The sequence below is a fragment of the Littorina saxatilis genome, linkage group LG4 (genome assembly GCF_037325665.1).
Source record: "Littorina saxatilis isolate snail1 linkage group LG4, US_GU_Lsax_2.0, whole genome shotgun sequence".
Taxonomy (NCBI): domain Eukaryota; kingdom Metazoa; phylum Mollusca; class Gastropoda; order Littorinimorpha; family Littorinidae; genus Littorina; species Littorina saxatilis.
In genome coordinates, this window is record NC_090248.1 from 7,753,589 (window position 1) to 7,763,588 (window position 10,000).

At 44.2% G+C, this 10,000-nt stretch overlaps 1 protein-coding gene across 1 annotated transcript in view; it reads right to left on the reverse strand.

Annotated features, from left to right (window-relative positions):
• The window catches only part of LOC138963877 (glycoprotein-N-acetylgalactosamine 3-beta-galactosyltransferase 1-like), a 12,886-nt gene extending 12,411 nt beyond the window's left edge, over nucleotides 1–475 (reverse strand). The window contains exon 1 of the mRNA XM_070335729.1: nucleotides 1–475. This exon is cut by the window's left edge and continues 332 nt beyond it. The gene's annotated coding sequence lies outside the window, so the exon portion shown is untranslated.
• Nucleotides 476–10,000: the final 9,525 nt, after the last annotated feature.

Consider the following 10,000-nt stretch of genomic DNA (forward strand, 5'->3'; position numbering starts at 1 on the left):
ATCCTGTGGAACGAATTCCTTTCTTCCTACACATTTCAACAGCACCACAGAACAAAAGATTCACAACATGCGACGACTTCGTTCCCTTCTCATACCGTGTACCTTCTCCAACTGTTCAAACTTTGAGAAAATGTACGCCATGACATGTCGCATGAAAAGTTCTCGAGAAGAACATGTCTTCACTGAAGCTCTGACTAGCTCAGTTTTATTTTTTCTTTCAGCATGCTCAGTGAAGTTTGACGGGGTATGCATACAACATACCCGATAGTGGGACAAACGGGTACTCTGTGAGTCTGTCCTTAAACACAACTGAACACACCCTGCCTTGAGGCTACCCCCCATTTGTAAGCAACTCGACAAACTCGGCCTGGTCGCAAGGTAGTGACATTATTCTTTTCATAGGAGTCGAGTGGGCGTTTTCTTCTTGTGAAGTTTTGCGGATATTTGCCAGTGCGCCTTCTCCGTTTGTTTGCTTTGGTTATGTTTAGTGTGTGCTTTGGGTGACTTCGACATGTGATATGCCTGGAAAGAAAAGACACAGACAGATAGACACACACATACACAGGTAAGTGCATATAACATCAGACACACAGACGGACATAGATACAAACGCACACACATTCAGTCCCTCACACACAGGCACAATTGCACACACGGAGATCTATACGGACAGACAGACAGACAGACAGTCAGACAGACAGACACACACACACACACATAGTGCCCCACTAAGCGAAGAAAGTCTCTCGGGATTCCCAATGTGAGTTCAACATAGAACATTGTGTAATTTCAATTTAATATTTGGGTCAAGTGCCTGTGCCGGCTGACGCCCAAGCAACATTGTGGGAGGTCACTCAGGCGTAGTCAAGTGACATGTACCCAAACTATGTACCGTACTTCATTCACTGTCGGTGACCTGTCGGTGACCTGGCGGCACCAGGCACACGGGCGGTCATTGCACAAACAAGATCGGCAAAGCTAGCACGACTGGCGTTTGTAAGGTGTGATTTTGTTACTTTAGTTTATTTGTGTTTCTTCTACTTATTCGGCCATTCGGGGGCAACAGGGCGAAAAAAACACTGTGTACAAAACTGATGGGTTTTGATTTTTTTTCTTTTTTTACCTAAAGTATGTGCTAGTCCGTTTTTGTCGTGTCAACATGCAGCAACCAACAAACACGTTAAATATACACGTACATCAATAGTTGACAAGGACAAACCACGGGGTACTTTAATGCCCTTCGGCATCATGCTTATTTGTTTCGTGAAACTGGTTTACTCCTGTGCCCTCAGCTGTTAGTTGGTATTCTTTACTGGATGTCGTTGATCAAATGCAAACTGTCGCCGTCAGAGAGAGAAAGCTTACAAAGGATTTATTTTGCATTGGTTTCCTCCTTTGCCTGGCTTTTATGACGTACAATATCAATCTATTTGACGAACTGTTTTTAAACACACATAAATATATCAGCAAGAAAACGGATGCACCAGAAAGGAACACGATATGACGGTAATCCTTATGACCCGGACTTTAACACGTCACTTCACCTGTTGCACGATATAAGGTTTCTACGCAGTCCGACAGCTTTGAGGACAGGTACAGGTGGAACGGATTATCTTTCTTCTTCTTCTTCTTCTTTTTTTTTTGCTTTTATTTTGCAATGTTTAGTTTTGTATTTTACTACATTGTACTAGTGTATGTTCTTCTTCTTCGTTCATGGGCTGAAACTCACACCTAGTGGTAAGGCGTCCGCCCCGTGAGCGGGAGGTCGTGGGTTCGAACCCCGGCCGGGTCATACCTAAGACTTTAAATTTGGCAATCTAATGGCTGCTCCGCCTTGCGTCTGGCATTATTGGGTTAGTGCTAGGACTGGTTGGTCCGGTGTCAGAATAATGTGACTGGGTGAGACATGAAGCCTGTGCTGCGACTTCTGTCTTGTGTGTGGCGCACGTTATATGTCAAAGCAGCACCGCCCTGATATGGCCCTTCGTGGTCGGCTGGGCGTTAAGCAAACAAACAAACAAACAAACACGTTCACTCATGGTTTTGCACGAGTGGGTTTTACGTATATGACTGTTTTTACCCCGCCATTTAGGCATCCATACGCCGCTTTCGGGTGAAGGATGCTGGGTATTTTCGTGTTTCTATAACCCACCGAACTCTGACGTGGATTAGAGGATATTTTCCGTGCGCACTTACTTGGTCTTTTGCTTGCGTGTACACACTAGCAGCTCTGCACATAAGTTGACCTGGGAGATCGGAAAAATCTCCACCCTTTAACCTACCAGGCGGCCGCGGCCGGGATTTGAACTCACGACCTTCCGATTAGGAGACAGATAGCTTATCCACAAGGCCACTGCGTCCATCTTCGCCCGTACAAGTATAAAACACGGCTCATTGTACATTAAAGGGAAGCAAATCTCGTAAGCCGATCGACCCGTCAAGACCAACAGTTCTCTCCCATATACCAGCTTATGTTGCTGTTCCGGAGTTGATAATCGATGTTACCTGTTCGCTGCCAGTAATGATTTATGTCACACGCATTCCTTCTTTGCCACTACTAAAGCAAACGTGTGCAAGATTGTATGTTACACGCTTTGATGCCGAAATCAATTATTTTGATTATGCATTTATTTCTGAAAATTTTTACCTTTACATACATTCAGTCACTACCTTAAACACTTTTGTTTTCAGTGTTCATTTCAAGTGATCACGAACGTAGAAAAATGGGTATCAAAGCGTTGTTACATTTTGTTGTGCATTCTGAATAGTGTGCCAACAGGCCTTGGTCAGTCAACCACGTTTTATCTGTGTACTTCGTGTTTGACGGTAAAAGAATAACACCAACCCCGTTCTCCTGTATATAACTGAAAGCCACATTTTCTTCTTCATTCAATTTCTGTTTTCAAAAGCTTCGTCAACTTTCCACTTACACGACACGGTCCCTTTACCAAGCTTCAATGAAGAACCCTGAATACGAAAGCTCAAAACAAAACAATAGGTACTACTTTCACTATCGTCGTCTGCAACGAAAACCGAAAATGGTGAAACGCTTTGCTACGTACACAGAGGACGAAATTGCAAAGAAAAGATCGAACCTTACACCTGTGACTAGGAAAAGTTGCATAGACAGTTCCGTGCGGATCTTACCACGTATCAACGTACATCCGATGCTCAGAACCTACAGATGGGTGACGCTTTGGCGACTGAGGCTTCGTCTTCAGCTCTAACATGCACGCAGACAGTCAGGCAGGTCTAATCTGCACCAGCGGTGATGGAAGGTTTGGATTTAGAAACACTCGAATGTTACTTCGACAAGATAAACGAACCTGCACTGTAAACAACATCAACATCACTGTGAGAAAAAGAACAATCCAAACACAACCAGTTCCCCTGTGGAACATTTCGGGTGGACTTTCCCACGACCTGACCTACAAAAATTCTCCGTGTTCGTTCGCGCTTTGCATTCAATCTGTGTTAGTGCGCGCGTGTGTTTGTGTGTTTAGCTTTCGTTGGTTTGTGCTGTTTGGTTCAAAAAAAAGTTTATTTTTTTCATTGAAAGATTCAGAAACGTTGGTTGATACTTTGTTAAATGCATTCAACCAGAAAAAGACACGAAACGAATTGGATCTATCTTCTGCGCGCATGCGTGTGTACGGTATGTGTGAAAAGGCAATTGTGTTGTCAGTCTGGTTTTGTGCCTGTTATTTCGTCCACAAAAACTCATTTATATCTTTCTATGCCTATGCTGTGAGACATAATCGCCATTACGAGCTAGTCGTGTGACAGAGAGTTTTCTTGCACACTCGACTGCTGCTGTTTCACTCCGGCTAAAGCCGTCGTGAAACATCTACAGTCTCGTGTGCAAGAAAACTCTATGTCACACGCATTCCTTCTTTGCCACTACTAAAGCAAACGTGTGCAAGATTGTTTATCCTACATACGTGAGAGAGACACCCGTGAGATAATAATCGTTCAAATCACACGTGTGTATATCATGTAAATGAGGTCATGTCAAGCAAGTCTGGCAGGGACCTGTTTTTCCACTGCTTATGATGCCAAAGTCACCGAGACAAACGTCATTATAGAAACAAAAATTGCGCTCGCTAAGTTACCCTCGATGAATCTTTAGAACTAACACGTCACGCCACACTTTCAGAGTGACGTTTCTTTGCTTTGACGTAATAGATTGCACGAGGCTTTAGAAGAGATCGAGGTTCCAAAACAAGCGTCTTCAATTTAGCTGCCTCGTCTGCAAGACATTTTCAGTAAAATACACGTAAGTACAGTATGTAGGATAAACAGAATACTACATGGCTTGCTGTGTCGTACCAGATTTACACTCGTTGCTTTTTCAAATAGTGAACAGCTCGCTTTCGCTCGCAGTTCAATATTTAAAAAAAAAAACCTCGTGTAAATCTGGTACGACACAGCAAGCCATGTAGTATTCTCTATATGTTACACGCTTTGGAGCATGTGCAAGAACGGATTCAAACTCGAAATCGTCCCTCCAAAAGCCCCAAAATGCACACACGACTTTTATTTCTCCTGCTGTTGTCGTGTCTTCTCTTTACAAATTCTTCAACGCTGAGAATACTGAAAACGGCATCCCAGACTACAGTACTGTTTCCATACGCGAGTTTAGCTTCCCTTGGAAAGTGGCTCGCTCAGGAGGCCTGTTAGTCTGAAACTAGAAGGACAGAGTTCTGAACATAGATGACAAAGACCCCGGAAAGAACAAACATTTCGCGGATGCAGACACAGAAAGACGTCATGAAGAATGGAATGCTTCAAAAGATACAGACTGTGACGATGACTGTGACGTCATTCACATATTCCGAGACGTCATTCATAGTTGTTCGTTCACTTTCGTCAAAAAGTAGATCTCTCCACAATGGCTGCTCCTGTGTTTAGGTTTATTAAGCGTGAGTACGCAAAACGTGAAGCTGTGAGACATAATCGCCATTACGAGCTAGTCGTGTGACAGAGAGTGTTCTTGCACACTCGACTGCTGCTGTTTCACTCCGGCTAAAGCCGTCGTGAAACATCTACAGTCTCGTGTGCAAGAAAACTCTCTGTCACACGACTAGCTCGTAATAGCGGGTACTGTCACACGACTAGCTCGTAATAGCGGGTAGTGTACAATGCATTACCATGGACCAGCATTTTCCTGAATTGACAGCTTACAAAGTGCCCTTCATGTCTAAATGAATACACCACACACGCAAACATTGTTTGTTTCTTTGCTGTTGTTGTTCTTATTTGATGTTTATTGAACGGTTTGTTGCCCGTGAAAGCTGACGTCCTACATGCAGCGAAAGGGTTAAACACACCCACACACACACACACACACACACACACACACACACACACAAAAACACACACACACACACACACACACACACACACACACACACACACACACACACATCAAAGAGGAAAAGAACAGAGGGAAGGAATAGAGAAAAAAAGCAATAACGAAAGAAAGAAAGACATAATAACCGTGGAAGAAGAAAGAAAAACAGAAAGAAATAAAGAAATAAAGAAAAAAGAAAAAAAGAAAGAACAAACGAACAAAAGAAAGAAAGATTAAATAACCGTGGAAGAAAAAAAAAGAAAGAAAGAAAGGATGGAAGAAAGACAGAAAGGATTAATAGGGCTTCATAGCAATTTCCATCAGTTATTGTTTTTTACAACCACGAGAGCAAGGTAAGAAACCCTGAGGGTCGAACAGGGGCCTATAACTCACACTGTCTTTTCATTCCCCTTTGGCCGCCGGAAGGAAACGACGATAATTCCTTTTCCGCCGGAAATAGCGTCACATTACCGTGCAGCCGCAAGGGAGGGAACCCGAGGGGTGGCGAGGTGTTACAGAGTTCAGCCCCCTGTTGCAATGCGCTGATAGGTAGGCTGATGAGTGTGATAGGCCATTACAAGATGGTTACCTTCCTCAACAACCATATCGACCACTTTTGATGCTTTGTTTCCGTCCATGCCTCCAGTATGTCACTTTTTACTTCTTTCTATATTTTTTCATTCTCCAGATCAAAGTTAATCTTTTCGCTAGTTCCAACTCTCTCTCATAACCGTCCTCTCTGTCTCTGTCTGTATCACTCTTACTGTCTCTCTGAGCTGCCTCTCTCTCTTTGTCTCTGTGTGTATGTGTGTCTCTCTCACACACATACACACACAAACACACACACCGGCACACACACCGGCACTCACACACACGCACACACGCACACACACACACAAACACCCCCCACCCACACACACACACAATCACCCTAAAGTGTTCAAGATAAAAAGGTGAAATCTGAGATCCCGTCTTGCATAACTAATCCATCCTGATTTCGTTTCAAAGACGGAGCCATTAGCAAGTGAAAGATATCTCGCTTCTTCTTAGCCTGCGTCAGAGGTGGCTGACGTAATCTGGATCCAGAGCTTTGATGCTAGTGTCTCACTGGAAAGTAGCGGGCTGGAAGTGTGACATTATTTGAGATTTGGAAGTAGCGGAGGATAACGGTGTTGAAAAGACATGAGTGCTGGCCACTTCTGAGGTGCTACGATGGGTTTCTTGAAGGCTCCTACGATCCGTCCCTTGTGAGCAGTTCGGCTTACCCTTCCAGATTTGGCCAGATCTAAGTGTTTGAAAACAAGAACACTTTGCAAGTAATGAGGCTTTAAAGAAATTCAATGCTATAATATTATATTATGATGCACCTTAGAACTGAAGAGATTTCTACCCTATTCAAGAATTAAAAAAACCCAAGAATGGTAGGTTAATGGAACGTTTAATTATCGACAAAACAAAAAAAAGTGACCAGAACGTGGACGCGATCCAGTGGTCTTTGAAGTAGACATTAGACAAACACTTACGATGCAAATAATGAACTTATCTTAGAATCGTGGATGTCACTCGCTAGCAAGATGCCGGCGATGTAATGCCACATTCAAGGCTATAGCACCGTCATCAGAACTACACGAAGAGGTGTCAGGCACGTACAATCGAGAGATGCAGAGACTTTCTTTTCTTTATTTGGTGTTTAACGTCGTTTTCAACCACGAAGGTTATATCGCGACGGGATTGGATTGGATTGGACAAGATTTACAGTCCAGTGAGGTTACCCTCATGGAAATTCGGGCTGCTTTCTCCCCGGGGAAAGCGAGCTGCCATACATACGGCGCTACCCATATTTTTTTTTCTTTTTTCTGCATGCGTGTATTCATGTTTCCTGAGACTTAATGCCGTGTGAGATGGAATTTATTTTACTTTATTCCAAGTCCCACGGGTATTTGATGGACATTTTTATCTATGCCTATACAATTTTGCCAGGAAAGACCCTTTTGTCAATCGTGGGATCTTTAACGTGCACACCCCAATGTAGTGTACACGAAGGGACCTCGGTTTTTCGTCTCATCCGAAAGACTAGCACTTGAACCCACCACCTAGGTTAGGAAAGGGGGGAGAAAATTGCGGCCTGACCCAGGCCTGAACACGCAACCTCTCGCTTCCGAGCGCAAGTGCGTTACCACTCGGCCACCCAGTCCCTGCAGAGACGGGATGCAGAGACTGCCAGCACTAATGTAAGAACTGTATCAACAGGAAGGAGTATGTTAAAGGCCGACTCCGCCTCATGAAAACAGTTCGCATCACTGTCACAGATCTAACCAGGCTTTAACATGGAATGAGAACATCCCTCCACATGGTCACATACCAAAATTCAACATCATGACAGCTTGCTGTGGTGAGTTGGTTTGTTTTGGGATGACATATTTTCCGTAAAGGCACCAGGAACTGTTACACAATTTACATTTTAAATAAACCACCATTTCGCGCAGAGAGCACCCAAGCATTTCATTTTTGGTATATAACCAAGTGGAGGGACGATCTTATCCCATGTTAAAGCCTGGTGAGATCTGAGACGGTGAGGCGAAATATATTTTACGAGGCGGAGTGGGACTTTCAGACCTGTTTACCCCCATAAGTGTTTTGGAGTAATGCTCAGCCCCAAAAATAGTAATCCTGGCACAAAAATAGTAATCATCCAGCATTCGTCGCCAATTACAACGCACATGACAACTGTGTCTGCGAAACGCAATCATGCACATATATCCATCATTCACAAACAAAACACATCAGTCAGTTTTTGTAGTCATCATAATTTCAAAGAAGATCACATCAAAAGCACATGCATCACTGATTCTTTTTCTTTTGCTCGTAGTAGGCCTTTTTCAGTGTGTCAAGCGCTTCTCTACTGTACTTGCGCTTGCCGAATGAGTGAGGGCGAGACTTCACCACTAGAAGGCTCTCCAGCGTCTCATCAGACAGACATGATTATGATCTCTGGTCAGTTTTGTGCTTTTTCACCCCATTTTGCCATTGAAAAAAACAATCCTATTTTTTTTAACATTTTTTTTTCATTTATGATAATCGTAGTCTTGACACGGATAGCGGAATGGCGTATTTTTTTTGCAGAAAATCGTAATAAATTACGCCAAAATCGTAAGGGTAAACAGGTCTGGCACTTTAATGCCCTAAGCGGCGTAGGCAGGTGCAGAGAAGTGATTCGATTTGACTGGGGCTCGCTTTCACTGACTCGCCCCTCAAAGATAAGCTGATTTAGTTTCCACAACTTTAAAAGTTTTGTGGACTTCCCCCAACTCTGTGTTTAAACAGTATTGATTATTTATCTCCCTTTAAAGGTGTGTCTGTCACCCCAACGCCTGTTCTACCTCCCTTTAACTGTGACTGTGGTCACACGTACACCTCCATGGTGTAATTGAGTCAACCTTCTTGCCAGGTTATTTCAGTCGCGTGCGTACCGGCTCAGGACCAGTTCGAAAAGAATCGTCTAAAAACAACAGCAATTCTCTTTGCAAAGACCGGCGCCATCGGAAACCCAATGTGTAAACCCTCCGTTATGCATTACGGAAAAGCTATTCTGATCACACGAAGTGACGAAAAGTGCGACATGAATTGTCTTAAAAAAGGCCAGTGTCATCGCGCGGTACGGCGGACCAGCGCGACACAAATCGCCTTGAGAGTAGCGATTCTCAGCGCGTGGAAAAGCGGACCAGCGCTACATGAATCGCCAAGCGAATCTGATCGCGCGTGGGTACCAGCGCGACCGAAATCAAATCAGGAAAAGTGAATCTGATCGCGACGATCTGTTGATCAGCGCGACATAAATAAACTTATAATGAGGTATTCTAATCACATGGACTAATGTTTTTGGTGAAAGAAATTAATTTTGTTCGAACGGTGCACAATTTGGTGACTTTGCCTGTCGGCCGGACAGCACCTTCCTCCCCACATTACAATTATTATTGACCATAAGAAGCGGTTGCCAGAAAAAAACGAGAGAGCTAATCTAGGGGAAGAATACCACCACAACCCCCGCCAACAAGCAAACTAACAGAAACAAGCACTAAAAAAAAGCACCCACCCACACATCCACCCACACACGCACCCACACACACATCCACCAATCCACCCACACACCCACCCACATACACCAACACACACCCACACACACACGCACGCACACACACACACACACACACACACACACACGTGCGCACACACACGCACACACACACACACACACATCCTCCAATCCACCCACACACGCACCCACACAAACCAACACACACCCACACACACACACACGCACGCACGCACACACACACACACGCACGCGCACACACAAACACACACACTCACACACACACACACACATGCGCACACACACACTCACACTCACACACACACACACTCACACACACACACACTCTCACACACACACACACACACACACGCACACACACACACACACACACACACACAGACACACATTCCCCCCCCACACACGCATACAAATCAAACAAGAAAATCGCTCTAATCCTTCAGACCAAAAAATACCTTTCATCTGCCACCCCCGGAAGTAACAGTTGTTTCGCTGGGTCACAATGGAATTCGATCACGACTGTCTTCAGACAG